This window comes from Bubalus bubalis, chromosome 5, assembly GCF_019923935.1.
Source record: "Bubalus bubalis isolate 160015118507 breed Murrah chromosome 5, NDDB_SH_1, whole genome shotgun sequence".
NCBI lineage: Eukaryota > Metazoa > Chordata > Mammalia > Artiodactyla > Bovidae > Bubalus > Bubalus bubalis.
Genome location: NC_059161.1, coordinates 67,037,636 through 67,056,620, shown reverse-complemented (window position 1 = coordinate 67,056,620; position 18,985 = coordinate 67,037,636). Strand labels below are relative to the sequence as shown.

General features: G+C 36.4%; 1 non-coding gene across 1 annotated transcript; it reads right to left on the bottom strand.

Moving 5' to 3' along the window:
• Nucleotides 1–3,919: 3,919 nt before the first annotated feature.
• Nucleotides 3,920–3,991, bottom strand: TRNAW-CCA. The gene has a single exon. It is a non-coding gene; the product is annotated as a tRNA-Trp (tRNA).
• Between the last annotated feature and the right edge of the window lie 14,994 nt (nucleotides 3,992–18,985).

The following is an 18,985-nucleotide window of genomic DNA, read 5'->3' as shown; positions in this document are numbered from 1 at the left end:
TGGTCTTACATTTAGATCTGTAATCCATTTTGAGTTAATTTTTGTGTATAGTGTTAGAAAGTGTTCTAGTTTCATTCTTTTACAAGTGGTTGACCAGTTTTCCCAGCACCACTTGTTAAAGAGATTGTCTTTTCTCCATTGTATATTCTTGCCTCCTTTGTCAAAGATAAGGTGTCCATAGGTGCGTGGATTTATCTCTGGGCTTTCTATTTTGTTCCATTGATCTATATTTCTGCCTTTGTGCCAGTACCATTCTGTCTTGATGACTGTAGCTTTGTAGTATAGTCTGAAGTTAGGTATGTTTATTCTTCCAGTTCCATTCTTCTTTCTCAAGATCGCTTTGGCTATTTGAGGTTTTTTGTATTTCCATACAAATTGTGAAATTATTTGCTCTAGTTCTGTGAAAGATACCATTGGTACCTTGATAGGGATTGGATTTAATCTATAGATTGCTTTGGGTAGTATACTTATTTTCAGTATATTGATTCTTCCAAGCCAGGAACATGGTATATTTCTCCATCTATTTGTGTCATCTTTTATTTCTTTCATCAGTATTTTATAGTTTCCTATATATAGGTCTTTTGTTTCTTTAGGTAGATTTATTCCTAAGTATTTTATTATTTTCATTGCAATGACAAATGGAATTGTTTCCTTAATTTTTCTTTTTGTTTTCTCATTGTTAGTGTATAGGAATGCAAGGGATTTCTGTGTGTTGGTTTTATATCCTGCAGCTTTACTAGACTCTTTGCGACCCCATGGACTGTAGCCTACCACACTTCTCTATCCACAGGATTTCCCAGGCAAGAGTACTGGAGTGGGTTGCCATTTCCTTCCCATTCATTGATTAGCTCTAGTAATTTTCTGGTGGTGTCTTTAAGGTTTTCTACATAGAGGATCATGTCATCTAGAAACAGTGAGAGTTTTACTTCTTATTTTCCAATCTGGATTCCTGTTATTCCTTCTTCTTCTCTGATTGCTGTGGCTAAAACATCCAAAACTATGTTGAATAGCAGTGGTGAGAGGGGGCACCCTTGTCTTTTTCGTAACTTTAGGGAAAATGCTTTCAATTTTTCACCATTGAGGATAATGTTTGCTGTGGGTTTATCATATATGTCTTTTATTATGTTGAGGTATGTTCCTTCTAGGAGAAGGCAATGGCACCTCACTCCAGTACTCTTGCCTGGAAAATCCCATGGACAGAGGAGCCTGGTGGGCTACAGTCCATGGGGTCATGAAGAGTCGGACACGACGGAGCGACTTCACTTTCACTTTTCACTTTCATGCATTGGAGAAGGAAATGGCAACCTGCTCCAGTGTTCTTGCCTGGAGAATCCCAGGGATGGGGGAGCCTGGTGGGCTGCCGTTTATGGGGTCGCACAGAGTCAGACAAGACTGAAGCGACTTAGCAGGAGCAGCAGCAGCAGCATGTTCCTTCTATGCCTGCTTTCTGGAGGGTTTTTTTTTGTTTTTTTTTTTTATCATAAATGGATGTTGAGTTTTGTCAAAGGCTTTCTCTGAATCTATTGAGAATATCATATGGTTTTATCTTTCAGTTTGTTACTTTGGTGTATCACATTGATTGATTTGCAAATATCAAAGAATCCTTGTATCCCTGGGATAAAGCCCACTTGGTCATGATGTATGATCTTTTTAATATGTTGTATTTTGTTTGCTATAATTTTGTTGAGGATTTTTGCATCTATGTTCATCAGTGCTATTGGCCTGTAGTTTTCTTTTTCTGTGGCATCTTTGTCTGGTTTTGGTATTAGGGTGATGGTGGCCTCATAGAATGAGTTTGGCAGTTCACCTTCCTCTGCAATTTCCTTGAAGAGTTTGAGTAGGATGGGTGTTAGCTATTATCTAAATTTTTGGTAGAATTCACCTGTGAAGCCATCTGGTCCTGGGCTTTTATTTGTTGGAAGATTTTTTTTTATTACAGTTTCAATTTCTGTGCTTGTGATGGGTCTGTTAAGATTTTCTATTTCTTCCTGGTTCAGTTTTGGAAGGTTATAGTTTTCTAAGATTTTTTTCCATTTCTTCCAAGTTATCTACTTTATTGGCATATAGTTGCTGATAGTAGTCAAATCAACAGGATTAGAAATTAAAACAGAGATATTACAACAGACAATACAGAAATACAAAGGCTCATAAGAGACTACTATCAGTGCTGTCTTTTAAAGGGACATAATAGGACTTCCCTGGTGGTCCAGTGATTAAGTCTCCATGCTTCCAGTGTAGGGGGAGTGGGTTTGATCACTGGTCAGGTAATTGAGATCATGCATGCTGCGTGGTATGGCCAAAAATAAAATAAATAAAAAATGGGGGGGGGGGGACATGGACTTACACTCAAACTAAGCTTTAAAAATTATATTCCAGATTTTCAGTTGTATTTTATAGTTCAGAGAAACAGGAGACTGAAGAGTCAGGAAATATTGACAACTGAACACATGATGACGTGAAGGGGTCTGGGGCCTAGGTAGGGATGTTCCAGAGAAAGGCTCGCTAGTGGAAGTGCCTTATCAGGGGTTCTGTCACCCTCTCTGCTACCAACTACTTGTGTAGACATGAAAGCATAGCTAGATTCTAAGGCTTGATTTTCTAATCTTTACAGTGAGGCTGGAAATAAGTTGTCCTCATGGGGGAATATCACAGTCTCTGAAACTTTATCAACTAAATATGTATGAAGCACTCTGAAATGAGAGTGACACACTTTCAGAAGGCTGCGAGGCAAGAAGCTTTCTCTAGAACAGAATATTCTGGTTCTGCTAGTGCACTGGTCTTTGAGAAGGACACTTCATATTTTTTTTTCAAATGAAGAGGGTATGCTACCTTGATGATTTTCAAATTATTTTTTCCCTCAGTACACACATTATTTTTAACAAAGTCATATATTTTAACTTGCAATACTTAAAACTTTTTAGATTAAAGCCGGTCTTGTGAAACTGGGTGTTAAATACTAGAATCCTATGACTCAGCCCTCCACATAAAGTAGCATTATCCCAAGAGATGATTCAGATCAAACAGACTATAGTTTCACCTTTGTGATTTTCATGAAGTCTTTAGTTTGATTGTACAGACTCAGATACTCTATTATTCACTTCTGGTTTCCTGAGTAAAGTTTTCACAAGTCATAGTCCCATTCTGATCCAACCCCCCTCTGAGAAATTACTAATAAGCAACATGTTTGGTCTCTGAACACTTTGACACAGGAGAGCCTGTGTGCATTCTGAGACCTCTCCAGGATACAACTCTTTGCATTATTAGGAAAAGAGCCATCTTCCCCTCATAGATAAACTTTCTCTCAAATAATTTATGACCATCTACTTTCTGCCCAGCATCTCAGGGCTCAAATGAGAAAGTGTCCTAAGGGAGATGGTAGCAATTTAACAAGATAATTAGTTGTTGGAGCCCTGAGATTAAGTGCTTTGAAAAATATAGATTATTTCTAAGTGAGAATGTCTCTGGCTGTGGCCATGGTTATCACTAATAACCTAAATTAGTTATCAACCTAAATCTTAGTCTGTCAACCTAAATCTTGATCTCACTCTCTCTAGTGAATGATATAACAGCTTTTGAAAAATTTTTTCTCCTCTCCTTGAAATATGTTCTTTCTTGTATCTCAGAAGGTTGGTTCTCTGTAGTCTACAGTCAGGAGGCTTCAGAAATTAAGTGTTTGAAATATAATATTTAAAAAACCATACAGTGATCATTGTTATTTACAAAAAGTGAGAATGGATGATGTGTCATTAACTAGAAAGGATAATTCAAGGATTAAAGAAGTATTTCTGTTCTGTGAAGTTGCTCAGTCATGTCCGACTCTTTGTGACCCCATGGACTGTAGTCTACCAGGCTTCTCCATCCACGGGATTCTCCAGGCAAGAATACTGGAGTGGGTTACCATTTCCTTCTCTGGGGGATCTTCCCGACCCAGGGATCGAACCTGGGTCTCCTGCATTGGAGGCAGACGCTTTAACCTCTGAGCCACCAGGGAAGCCCCAAGAATTTGATATATGCCTAAGTGTGTACTTATGCAATAAAGTTGTTTTTTGTTTAGTCACTAAGTCCTATCTGACTCTTTGTGATCCATGGAGTATGGCCCCCAGGCTCCTCTTTCCATGGGATTTCCCAGATAAGAATGTTGGAGTGGGTTGCCGTTTTCTTCTCCAAGGGATCTTCCCAACCCAGGGATTGAACCCATGACTCCTGAATTGGCATGTGGATTCTTTAGCACTGAGCCACCTGGGAAGCCCTTGCAATAAAGTACAAGTTGGTTATTTATCTTATTTGTTTGTTTATTTATTTATTGAATGTATGATGAGTTGGCCATTAGGAGGAAAGAAAATATATGATAGGTACTAAAATATGCTTTGACTTCACTGAATTTTCTTACAGAAAGTTCAGATTAAGTAGAAGATAAAATGTTAGCAGTACGTTAATGCAGTTATACTTCAGAGACTGACCTTTTGATAATGTCTGCTTAAACAATCTAAGGTCATTTTATTCATGAAAGAATTCATATTTTTATATTTTCTGAAGCTTCAGTCTATATATGTCTAAAACTTTATACAGCAGGGAAAGAAGTAAAATCTTCATGGATAATCTTAGTTCAATAACAAATTACCCCTAACATCAAACAACTCTATGTAATAATTATATTTAAATTAAATATCTTAATCTTTGAAGAAAAAAATAATTAGGAAAAGTTTTAAGTGAAATGAAATGGTTTTTAAAAATCAAACTTCTAAATAGATGATACTTTATGCAAAGATTAAGAAGAAAAAAGTTCATTGACAGTGTTACAGTCATTTACTTTATGGAATACTTTCCCTCTTCAAACTTTCATAGTTTTCAATTCAGTTTCACTTTTACCTTTATATTTCTGAAACTCTTATATAAAATCTATATTTGATTAGATTGGGAAAACTCCAGATGAAATTGTCCAAGTAATATGCAATGTTTTCCCCTGCTAACTGATTGAATTAAATGATCTCTATCAAACCTTATGTAAAATATTATGTAATCTGACATAAATTTTGGAGTCTATACATTAAATGAAGAGATGAAATATTTTCTTTTGTTTTGGAATGATGTTTTACTTTTGGGGTTAAGAGAGTCCTACTTATGACTAGCCATCCTTCTTTGAAATCAGAATGTTTAGCAGGTGTGCACAGTGTTCAAAATTTATAATTAAAATATGTTTTCTGTACCCTTGCATGAACTCAGAAGCTGTTACGTTTTAGTTCATATGGAAGTGTGAAAGTGTTAGTCACTCAGTCGTGTCCAGCTCTTTGTGACCCCATGGACTGTAGCCTGCCAGGTGCCTCTGTCCATGGGATTTCCCGGGCAAGAATACTTAGCCAGTCCCTTCTCCTGGCAATCTTCCCAGCCTAGGGATTGAACCTGGGTCTCCTGAATTGCAGGCAGATTCATTACTGTCTGAGCCACCAGGGAAGCCCATAGTTTATATAACCACTAAGATTAGAGGAGGAGAAAGAAATGGCAACTCACTCCAGTATTCTTCCTTGGAGAACCCCATGGACAGAGGAGCCTGGTGAGCTACATTCCATGGGGTTGCAAAGAGTTGGACATAACTGAGCAACACACACACACAAGATTAGAGGAGTACATATAGATTGTGTTTATATTTGTAAAGTATCCTGATTTGAGAACATGCCCTATTAGTCAGTATAACAGTCAGATAAATTTTTTTATAGTTATCAAACAGAAATAGAGGTAGAGTCAATTTGAGTCTTTCTTTTCTAGTTAAGGGAAAATAAGATGAAAGAAGTTTAATAACAAGCAACAATTTTAGATACTCTTGCAGAAGATAATCAACTTTAAAAAAATGTACAATGTGAGAGTTGCAAGTTGTTATATTTGGGGAACCTTAAAAGATGCTTACTCCTTGAAAGGAAAGTTATGACCAACCTAGACAGCATATTAAAAAGCAGAGGCATTACTTTGTCAACAAAGGTCCATTTAGCCAAAGCTATGGTTTTTTCCAGTAGTCATGTATGGATATGAAAGTTGGACTATAAAGAAAGCTGAGCACCAAAGAATTGATGTTTTTGAATTGTGGTGTTGGAGAAGACTCTTGAGAGTCCCTTGGACTGCAAGGAGGTCCAACCAGTCCATCCTAAAGGAGATCAGCCCTGTGTGTTCATTGGAAGGACTGATGTTGAAGCTGAAACTCCAATACTTTGGTCACCTGATGCGAAGAGCTGACTCATTTGAAAAGTCTCTGATGCTGGGAAAGATTGAGGGCAGGAGGAGAAGGGGACAACAGAGGATGAGATGGTTGGATGGCATCACTGACTCAATGGATATGAGTTTGGGTAAACTCTGGAAGTTGGTGGTGGACAGGGAGGCCTGGTGCGCTGCGGTTCATGGGGTTGCAAAGAGTCAGGCACGACTGAGCAGCTGAACTGAACTGAAAACTTTATCCTAGGAGACAACATCTCAGATATCTCTGAGAAACTGCTACAAAGAGAAAGGGTGAAGGTCAATATATATGTGATTTTGGTGAAGGGGTAATACATGCAATTAAGGATCTATTTTTGCAGAAGATTTCTACTAGTCACAAGGAACAGTCGTCATCATAAAATATCTTATTGCTTTTCTAGATATGAGGAGATATAAGAATTGGGCTCATAAAATTGGCTCCTGAAAATATCTATCTGAAAACCTGTCTTTGCTAGTGTTTCCCTGATCACAGAGTGCCTCATTTATTCTTCCACTTCGAACTGCTTTCATTGGGTGTTGAAGTTCAGCAGCTGCAGGAGAACATGATTTAATTCTTTTAGAGGTAGATGGCACATGCCGATGGCAAGTGTCAAGTTGCAGTTGACAAGATGAGAAAGAAGATATATTTCCTGTTTTGGTCTGCTAGATGAGCAGATTGTATAGGAAGGAGGTAAATTTCCTGGGATGATCAGATAGAAGAGTAGGTTGTATGCAAAGGAGCTACTCCAAGTGTGGTTCAAGGACTGTTACTTTTCTCTGACTCTTCATTGTAGGTCTTGATGAGGTACATTGAGATTTGGAAGTGATGTACTTATCTCTTGCTAGATAACCATCTAACCACATAAATCTTAGGAGTTTTGTCACTATGAGAAATATGGGAGAACGGATTTGTGGAAATATATAGCACAGTTTGTTATACTTGGCAAGCATGGGAGGTGTTTTCCTTAGCTTTGTGGATGTTCAAGTGTAAGTGTTGACACTTCTAAGACAGAACCCTGCACCATACAGTGAAATATACATGCATGGGAACCAGCCAATCAATTTATATTTGCAAGAATTCTTCCAGTAGAAGAATTTTAATAAGTATTCCTCACAAGGATTGTTTTGAAGTGTTTGAAGAAACATTTTTTAAAAGAATTGAGTTAGCATACTATATTACATTTTACAAATATAATATAGTATGTTAACTCAATTAACATACTATAATTGCTCATTATACATGCTCATTAATGTCTTTATATAAGCAACTGAATTATCTACATGCTTTGTACTTGTTGATTAGGGACCGCCATGTGAGCTAGTGCAAGTGATGGAGTTGAGTTACTGATAATCTTATATGAGTCTTAAAAAATACTGAGAATCACAAAAAGTGTTCAATTCAAGATGTACTTATTTCATTCTTAACACACTGACTATATGATAAACATTTCCTCTTAATTAAGGAACATATAATTTGTTTACCAATACCTCACCTTAGAGAAGAAATGTACCACAACAGGTAGGAAAAGTCAGCAGTAATTTCATTAGGATAATTTGGGAAGAAAGTTTTAAAATAATATCACACACCACAAATATCTATAAAATAAATTTCAACCAAAACATATGCCCTAAATATTGGGCTCAGACTGCTGCTGCTGCTGCTAAGTCACTTCAGTCATGTCCGACTCTGTGAGACCCCATAGACGGCAGCCCACCAGGCTCCCCTGTCCCTGGGATTCTCCAGGCAAGAACACTGGACTGGGTTGCCATTTCCTTCTCTAATGCATGAAAGTGAAAAGTGAAAGTGAAGTCGCTTAGTCGTGTCCTACTCTTTGCGACCCCATGGACTGCAGCCTACCAGGCTCCTCCATCCATGGGATTTTCCAGGCAAGAGTACTGGAGTGGGGTGCCATTGCCTTCTCTTGAGCTGAGACTACTTTATGGTAATTAATATATTGCTCACAATTATGTAGACTTTAAAAGTATATAATACTACTTCTTTAAGAAACTGACTATAATCAATTAGGATGTCACCAATATTGAATTATTTGAAATATAGATAGGCAAAGGCAAAAAAATAAAGTTTGTTTGTTTATGATTTGAATTTAAAATTATAAGTAATTGTTTGCTTATTGTCTTTATTTCTCATAGCATAAATAAAATTTAGCTTCACCCTATGAAAGTAAAACATTAAATACTGGTAAATAAAGCACATTATGTTTATAATTTATTCTTATAACCTCAGAGGAATTAAGACTGTAATATTGATGTAAATGAAATACACACACACGTACACACACACATACATACATGCGTTCAGAAATGGAGAATTAAACATGTATCTTCACATTTTTTCCCCTTGTGAATAACATCTTAGATCTTAGTTCTTATAATGACAAAGTAACTTCTAGTTTTCCTAGAATCTATATCTTATGTATTATATTTATATTCTTTGTCTTTCAAATTTCTTTTTTATTTCAATGTGTTCATCAATAACCTATACATTTTAAAATCTAGAAGTGTGTTAGAGAATATTCAGTGACAAAATGTCAAAGCAAATGTTTAAATGACTATTTATGACTAGAAAGCAGAATAAATATATGTGATTACATATTGGAGTATGCACTTTTATGCCAAATAAGAAAGTGTATAGTGGGATAATATCGGGTTGGCCAAAGAGTTTGTTCAGATGTTTCTATATGATCTTATGGATAGATAGTGTGCTAGCACTATGGATAGCTATCTTATGGATAGATAGTGTGATGGAATGTAAAATTAAGAAAAAAAAGCATAGAAAAAGTTAAAACATCACACTGGGTTGATATTTTCTTGTCAATATTTAATAGGACTTTTTAATCCTTAAATATTAAATCTACAATAAAAGGGGAAATTAAAGATAGAATGGAATAAAGTAGAAAACAGCCATATGTTAGAAATTGCTTACTTTGTATAGGGGTTATTAAAAAGTAAATAGTTCAGTGATTTTGGAAGCTGGGAAAATGCTGTTGCTGAAATAAGCATTATTTCTGAAAGGCCTATCAACATATATGGCTGATTACAAAATCAAATGATTCATGATATTTCAATATATTTTTTAATTGCACTTTGACATTTGAGTTATTTTGTCAACCATTTCAGATTGTCATTAACGTGTCCAATTATAAGCTTTTGCAATTTGAAGAACTGAAACTTAAGTATAGTGGTCCATCATAACTCACTTCAGAACTCGAAAGTAATCTCTTATATTTGAGTAGATTTTAAAGTAACTTACAGAAGTTCAATTTGTTAGGGGAAACACTGAAACCTCCCAGTCTGGCCAGGTACCATAGTAACTGTTTGCATGAGATATTTTATGATAAGAGGTCCTGATAAGGAGTATGGAGCTAACAAGTCACTTCAGGAAAGGTCAAAAGGAGATGCCAGGTATCCTACTGACCTCCCAGAATCCTCTTTGTCGAAATCCATTTTGGCTGAGGAATGTGTGTGCCACCAGGAAAGACCCTGAATCAGAATGATTGGCCAGAGACCACCCAGAAACAAATCCCATTACCATAAAACCCGAGACTGCAAGCCACATAACATATGAGTCGTCTTCAGTTCCCTTGCCTTCCTGCTCTTCCCATGGGCACTCCTTCCCAATAAACTTTCTTGCTTTGCAGTTTGTGTGTATTCTCTAACAATTCATTTTTGAGTGTTAGACAAGAGCCCACTTTCAAGCCCAAGAAGCCCTTCCTGCAACAAATTCCATCTCTATTGGGCATTTAGAAGAGATACAAACTTTATTTTCTTATCATAAATGCAAATACACCCTCAAAAATTCTAAAAATCTTCATTTTCTAAAAAAAGTCATTGTTTCTTTGAGTTACTTAAAATTGTGACTTAATAAAAGTATAGACCAGTGCTTCTAATTTTTTATTTATTTATATTTTTAATTGAAGTATATTTTATTTCAGTTCAGTTCAGTCACTCAGTCATGTCTGACTCTTTGCAACCCCATGGACTGCAGCATGCCAGGCCTCTCTGTCCATCACCAACACCCAGAGTTTACCCAAACTCATTTCCATTGAGTTGGTGATGCCATCCAACCATCTCATCCTCTGCCGTCCTCTTCTCTTCCTGCCGTCAATCTTTCCCAGCATCAGGGTCTTTTCCAAGGAGTCAGTTCTTCGCATCAAATGGCCATATTGGAGTTTCAGCTTCAGCATTAGTCCTTCCAATGAATATTCAGGACTGATTTGCTTGAAAATGGACTGGTTGGATCTCCTTGCAGTCCAAGGGACACTCAAGAGTCTCTTCCAATACCATAGTTCAAAAGCATGAATTCTTCAGTGCTCAGCTTTCTTTATAGTCCAACTCTCACATCCATATATGACTACTGGAAAAACCATAGCTTTGACTAGATGGACCTTTATTGGCAAAGTAATGTCTCTGCTTTTTAACAGTTTATTTACAATGCTGTATTTCAAATATACAGGAAAGTTGTTCAGTTATATATTATGTATATATTATTTTTCAGATTATTTTCAATTTTAGTTATTACAAGACATTTAATATAATTATGTTGGCTATACACAGAAGAACTGTACAAAAAAGATCTTCACGACCCAGATAATCATGATGGTGTGATCACTCACCTAGAGCCAGACATCCTTGAATGTGAAGTCAAATAGGCCTTAGAAAGCATCGCTAGGAACAAAGCTAGTGGAGGTGATGGAATTCCAGTTGAGCTATTTCAAATCCTGAAAGATGATGCTGTGAAAGTACTGCACTCAATATGCCAGCAAATTTGGAAAACTCAGCAATGGCCACAGGACTGGAAAAGGCCCATTTTCATTCCAATCCCAAAGAAAGCCAATGCCAAAGAATGCTCAAACTACTGCACAATTGCACTCATCTCACATGTTAGTAAAGTAATGCTCAAAATTCTCCAAGCCAGGCTTCAGCAATATGTGAACCATGAACTTCCTGATGTTCAAGCTGGTTTTACAAAAGGCAGGGGAACCAGAAATCAAATTGCCAACATTCGCTGGATCATGGAAAAAGCAAGAGAGTTCCAGAAAAACATCTATTTCTGCTTTATTGACCATGCCAAAGTCTTTGACTGTGTGGATCACAATAAACTGTGGTAAATTCTGAAAGAGATGGGAATACCAGACCACCTGACCTGCCTCTTGAGAAATCTGTATGCAGGTCAGGAAGCAACGATTAGAACTGGACATGGAACAACGGACTTGTTCCAAATAGAAAAGGAGTACGTCAAGGCTATATATTGTCACCCTGTTTATTTAACTTACATGCAGAGTACATCATGAGAAACACTGGACTGGAAGAAACACAAGCTGGAATCAAGATTGCCGGGAGAAATATCAATAACCTCAGATATGCAGATGACACCACCCTTATGGCAGAAAGTGAAAAGAACTCAAAAGCCTCTTGATGAAAGTGAAAGTGGAGAGTGAAAAAGTTGGCTTAAAGCTCAACATTCAGAAAACGAAGATCATGGCATCTGGTCCCATCAGTTCATGGCAAATAGATAGGGAAACTGTGGAAACAGTGTCAGACTTTATTTTTTTGGACTCCAAAACCACTGCAGATGGTGACTGCAGCCATGAAATTAAAAGATGTTTACTCCTTGGAAGGAAAGTTATCACCAACCTAGATAGCATATTCAAAAGCAGAGACATTACTTTGCCAACAAATGTTCGTCTAGTCAAGGCTATGGTTTTTCCTGTGGTCATGTGTGGATGTGAGAGTTGGACTGTGAAGAAGGCTGAGCGCCGAAGAATTGATGCTTTTGAACTGTGGTATTGGAGAAGACTCTAGAGAGTCCCTTGGACTGCAAGGAGATCCAACCAGTCCATTCTGAAGGAGATCAGCCCTGGGATTTCTTTGGAAGGAATGATGCTAAAGCTGAAATTCCAGTACTTTGGCCACCTCATGCAAAGAGTTGACTCATTGGAAAAGACTCTGATGCTGGGAGGGATTGGGGGCAGGAGGAGAAGGGGACGACAGAGGATGAGATGGCTGGATGGCATCACTGACTCGATGGATGTGAGTCTGAGTGAACTCTGGGAGTTGGTGATGGACAGGGAGGCCTGGCATGCTGCGAGTCATGGGGTCGCAAAGAGTCGGACATGACTGAGTGACTGAACTGAACTGAACTGATACAATAGATGCTTGTTCATTATCTATTTTATATATAATAGAATGTATCTGTTAATCCCAAACTTCTCATTTATTCTCCCCCCCAACTTCCTCTTTGATAACCATAATTGTTCTCTTTCTGAGTCTGTTTCTGTTTTGTAAAGAAGTTCATTTGTACAATTTTCTTTAGATTCTACATGTAAGTGATACCATATAATATTTGTCTTTCTCTGCCTAAGTATGATAGTTTCTAGGGCCATCTATGTTTCTACAAATGGCATTATTTCATTCTATTTATGGCTGAGTAATATTCTACATATGTGGGTGTGTATGTGTGTATTATATACACACCACATATTTTTTATTTATTTACCTGTCATTGGACATTCATTTTGCTTGGCTATTATAAATAGTGCTGCCATAAACATCAGGGTTGGAAATATCTTTTTAAAATACAGTTTTTGTCTTTTCCTAATATGGCGTGCTGCTTCATGGGGTCGCAAAGAGTCGGACATGACTGAGCGACTGAACTGAACTGAACTGAATGTATGCCCACATGTGGGATTGCAGGATCATATGGTAGGTCTATTTTTAGTTTTCTAGGGGACCTCCATACTGTTCTCTACAGTGGCTGCACCCATTTACATTCTCACCATCAGTGAAGGAGGCTTCATTTTCTCCACAACTCCTCCAGCATTTAATATTTGCAGACTTTTTGATAATGGCTATTCTGACTGGTATAAGAAGATACTTCATTGTAGTTTTGATTTACAGTTCTTTTGCCCATTTTTTGTTTGGGTTGTTTGTTTGTTTTGATATTATGTTGTATGAGCTGTTCATATATTTTGAAAATTAAGCCCTTATCAGTCACTTTGTTTGCAAAATTTTCTTCCACGCTGCTGTCTTTTTGTTTTCTATATGATTTCCTTTGCTGTGCAAAAACTTACATGTTTGATTGGGTACCATCTATAGAGCAGTAGTTCTAAGCCATGATGCCCTGAGAGAGTACAAAAATGACAATACACTGCTATCAAAACATGGGTCCTCATATATCACCCATCCTGGATGTTCTGGAAATGTTCTTTAGTGAAGTTTCATGGAGTTGCATGCACTTAACCCCTATGTGAAGAAGGATGAATATCAAAACAAGTTTTGTTTAGGCAAAGTGGGCTCTCTTTCACCCTGGTCCATTTGTGCAGTAGGGATTCAATACAGAAAACTTGGGGGAAAAAGTATTAAGCAAAATATCACTCAGAGGTGACCTTTATCAACATTTTTGCATATCTCCTTTGAGCCTTCCTGTGTATATACACACAAGATGGAATACTAAATTATATTGCATACTCTACATTCTAACTTATAAAATATTTTCATATTTATACATTGAGCTTTAGACATTAAATTAGATCTTAGTGTACATTGCTTTATCAGATTTACCCTGAGTTACTTTTGGAGGGTGTTAGAGAAGATCCTGGAAGATCATAACAGAGGCAAGTGGAAAAAGTGCCACTACCTGCAGAGCAGGAGTTTTAAGAAGGAAAAAAAGCTCCCTATTTCATAAACTTTTATATACTTGACATTTGCTTAGTAAAAGAAATATAGATCAATGTTATTAGAAGACTTTTGTGCATGTGGGCATCTCAGTTAAAGACAATAAACTCCCATCTTTGCAAGCACTACATAATACCTTTCATGTGTTGATGGATCTCCATATATAAACTGAACATGAAAATGAATAGGTATATCCTCTTCTTGACAAAAGAGGCTAATGGAACTTACCCAACTAAAACTTTTCACATTAAATTGAAATTATCCCTTTAAATCTTGGAGGGAGTGAAAGCCAGGCATACCTCTTCCATATTAAGACACTGCAGAAATATTGGCCAAAGCAAAGATTTATAAGATGTCACTGAAAGCATTCACTCTAACAATAAAGAAGACAGCAGGATGGTGAAATGATGGTTGCAATTCAAAATAAATCACATGGACCTTAATAATTCCATAGCAGTTAGATCTCCTTTACTAGACTGCATCTGGCTTTGATAGGATGCTGTATTTTAAGAGAATAATTGTTCTTCATGGGTATAACAGTTCAGTGTTCAGAGTTTGAAGTTATAAAGAAATATTTACAAGAAAGGAGAGCTACAGTGAGGTTATCGCACTTTCAAGTTTTAAAGATTGGTATTTTGTCACCTTATAATTTAAAAGAAAAACTAAATAAATTGTGAGGATAATTTTTTTTTTTTGCTATCACTAGAATTCTAAGCTTGTCTGGTTAAAATTATCATGAATTTTCTTTAAATTGTAATAATAAATACTACTTTTTACTCTCAGAAGAGAAATTAGAACTATCCACGATGATGAAAATTCCTTTCTCTGCTCAAGGGAATGTTTCTAGTCATCACTCTCCTCACTCTAAGCTTACTGTCTTTATTGTCCATCAGTATCAGCCAGTATCAAAACTTCACTGAAAGAGAAGATAATTTAAAAGAATAACATTTCAAGTAGTATTAGTCTTTCCTCTAGACTCAATGACATTAGTATTTGACTTTTGATTAGTTCTCTTTGCATCAGTATAGTGAATAAAATCATTTGCCTCTAAAATTCATTTATGCCTTGAGCCTCAAATATATGTCCTTATTTGAAATAAGGATATTTGCAGTAATAATCAGTTAAGGATCGTGAGATGAAATCATCCTGAATTTACAGTGGGCCCTAAATCCAATGACTGCCATCCCTGTAAGAAAAGAAAAAACAGGGACACAGAAAGAAGGCCACGTGGAGACAGAGGCACAGATTGGAATGTTGTGTCTGCAAGTCAAGTGACACCACGGACTTTCCACTTGCATGGGACAACATCTCCCTGAGAGCCTTCCAAAGAATCAACCTTGCCAACATCCTAATTTCCAAAGTTTGGCTTCCAGACTAAGATCATACATTTCTGTTGCTTTAAGTAAAACAGTATGTGGTAGTTACATATGACAGTCCCAGGTAAGTAATACAATTATGAACACAAGGAATTGTTAAGAGATTACCCATATGGTAGCCAACACTATGAACTGAGCTGTGTACCTGTAATTAATTTCCAAGGTTTTGCTAGAGCAATTAACAGCTGGTACCAGTGAGAGCTTCCCTAGTAGCTCAGACAGTAAAGTTTCTACCTACAATGCCGAGACCCATGTTGGATCCCTGGGTAGGGAAGATCCCGTAGAGAAGGAAACAGCAACCCACTCCAGTATTCATGCCTGGAAAATCCCATGGACCGAGGAGCCTGCGGGGCTACAGTCCATGGGTCGCAAAGAGTCGGACAGTGAGAAGCAGCTGATCTGGAGAAGCAGGTCCATCCTCATGCATTTGAGTAAGTCACATAGTAAAACATGTGTGAGTGAGTGAAAGTCACTTAGTTGTGTCTGACTCTTTGCAATCCCATGGACTATATATTCCATGGAATTCTCTAGGCCAAAATACTACAGTGGGTAGTCTTTCTGTTTTCCAGGGGATCTTCCCCACCCAAGGATTAAACACAGGTCTCCCACATTGCAGGCAGAGTCTTTACCAGCTGAGCTGGAAGGGAAGCCCAGAAAAACATGATGGAGCCCAAATGTTGTCACTTTCCTGGGTCAAGGTATCTAAACACACTTAGCTTTTTATCATGCCTGGCCCAGGTGTAGAATAACTGGAGCTGGGCTTAAAAATCAGGGACTTCTGTGGTGATAATGCCATAACTTAGGAGTGTTTATTGTTTGTATTATTTCTGAAAGCTAAGTAAAACTTGATTTTGATTAAAACCTGTTGTATCTTGTCATTTGCTAACAGTGACAGTTTTACATCTTCCTTTCCAATTTGGATACCTTTTCTCTCTCTCTCTCTCTCTTGTTTTTTTTTCTTCTGATTGCTGTAGCTAGGACTTTCAAAACTAACCTGAATAAAAGTGGTGAGAATGGGCATCCTTGTCTCATTCCTATTCTTAGAGGAAATGCTTTCAGCTTTTCACCATTGAGTATGACGTTTGCTGTGGGTTTGTCATATATGGCCTTTATTAGGTTGAATTTGTTCCACTTATGCCAACTTTCTGGCAAGTTTTTAATCATAAGTGGATGTTGGATTTTGTCAAAAGCTTTCTTCTAAATCTATTGAAATGATCATTTTTTTTTATTCTTTGTTAATGTGGAGTATCAAATTGACTGATTTGCAGATACTGAAAAGACCCTTGCATCCTTGCGATAAATCCCACTGTATCATTTTACACCATCCTTTTAACACATTCTTGGATTCAGTTTGCTTATAATTTGTTGAGGTTTTTTTGCATCTATGCTCCTCAGTGATGTTGGCCTGTAATTTTCTCTTTTTTGTGCACTATGTTTGTCTGGTTTTAGTATCTGGATGATGCTGTCCTTATAGAATGAGTTCATAAATATTCCTTCCTCTGCAATTTTTTAAGTGATTTGAAAAGGATAGGTATTAACTATTCTTCAAATGTTTGGTAGAATTCACCTGTAAAGCCATCTGGTCTGGGACTTTCATTTTTAGGAGTTTCTTCTATTGTGAATCTGATTGTCAGACTGAGCCCAAAACAAAATTGCTTAAAGAACATATCGGGCATTGCATGACTCTCTTTATTATATTTGTTATTGTTTAGTCGCTAAGTGGTGTCTGACTCTTTGCAATTCCATGAACTGTAGCCACCAGGCTTCTTTGTCCATGGGATTTCTCAGGCAAGAATAATGGACTGGGTTGCCATTTCCTTCTCCAGGGGATTTTCCCAGTGCAGGTATCAAAACCACATCTACTGTATTGGCAGGCAGATTTTTTTTTTTAATAACTGAGCCACCAGGAAAGCCTAATATATAGATAAATACATCTTTCTCTATATACACACGCACACACACACACACACACACACACCTGTCATCTGTATACTATTGTCTATTTATCTACATGATGCTGGGGGATCAAGACTACAAGGTCAGTTTTTATAGCCAAATATATTTAATTCTACTTCTGAAAAGATATAGAAAACCAAATGGGTTTATTGCAAAAATAAGTTAATAAAGAGAAACATAAGGTTTTATTGATGAGATCTAATATGTGATTAATGGCATTACCATGAATTGTTTTATATCAATTGAAGTTTTTTTCATGTCATTAATCATCAAACTTACAAATACACCTGAATATTTGGAGAATTTAGATGTCTGTAGGAGAATTAATGTTCTTAAATTGTTACACACTCTTTTCAAAATGTATTTGTTGCAAAACTGAAAAACCTATGGTGAACCATCACGAAGATTCTGTTTCTCTGTCTTCCATTTTACAATCAGCCCTTCTGTTACTGCCCAGCCCCACCTCACATGTCTAACTTTTCACTAATCTTACTGTATTTCATTTCTCAGGGAAAGAGCAAACCTCTAGAATTCCAAATTATGAGATAATTTATGTATTAGTAGGGAGAAAGTGAATGATATTAATGAATAGAGAGGGAATCATTTAACAACTCAGGTTTTCTATAATTCATAGCTTTCAGCAAATTTAAGAATGATATAAAGACATATTTAACTGGCACCTTATTAAAATTTTTCATGATAGATTATATGACTTTGGCTTACTATTCCAAAGAACTTCAAGGAATTGAGTGAATTAGTAAAATCCTATTACCATTAACTTATTCAAAAAAATAACTTTTCTCTAAACCTATATAAAACTTTAAAAATGAGTTATTCTTCTTTGAATACTCTAACAATAAGTGATAATCATGAACAGATAAATGACTAACAAACATACCCATTCCATTTCATTAATGGTCACATTTTCTGATTTGTATGATAAATATTAACTGAAATTCATAATATATTTATTTTTCCAATTACATATGGGTAATAATGGTTATTCAGTCCTGAAGGGAAACAAAAAGATATTAGCAATGAGAGCAGCAGGGGAGCAGGATATTAAAATTATTTTTCATATCAACAGATTAATTTTTCAGAAAAGCAAGGTATTTTGCTAATCAAAATATTTTTGAGTCCACATTTGTTTTCAGCAGGGTGAAAAGTCTCTGGAGAAACTATCAAACAATAAAAGAAACAATGTAGAATGACTAACTGTCAGGAGGTGCCTATTCACAAATTTTTAGACAGATGATTATGGGTGTCACATTTGTTTTGGTATTTAGATTCTATTGGATGCATTTAAATGAGTAACTATATTAATTTTACTTAAAAATACAAAATATGCAATAATTCATCAATTACATTCTTATTGATTATTTCAGATTAGGGTATAGATGTCTTAGAAGTTAAAATAAAACATATGAGAGGTACAGGAGTATGAGCTTAAAAAATCTTAGGGAGGAGGGAGGAGGGTTCAGGACGGGGAACACATGTATACCTGTGGTGGATTCATTTTGATATTTGGCAAATCTAATACAGTTATGTTAAGTTTAAAAATAAAATAAAATTAAAAAAAAAAAGAAAAAAGAAAGAAAATTGAAAAACTGTACACTGTTCTTTTAAATGTTCTTCTTATAGTGTGACACTGTTCTTTTAGTGTGACTATAAGATGATTTATATAGAAAATCTCTGTATGCTCCTATCTTTTGGTCATTTTCCAATATAATTTAACA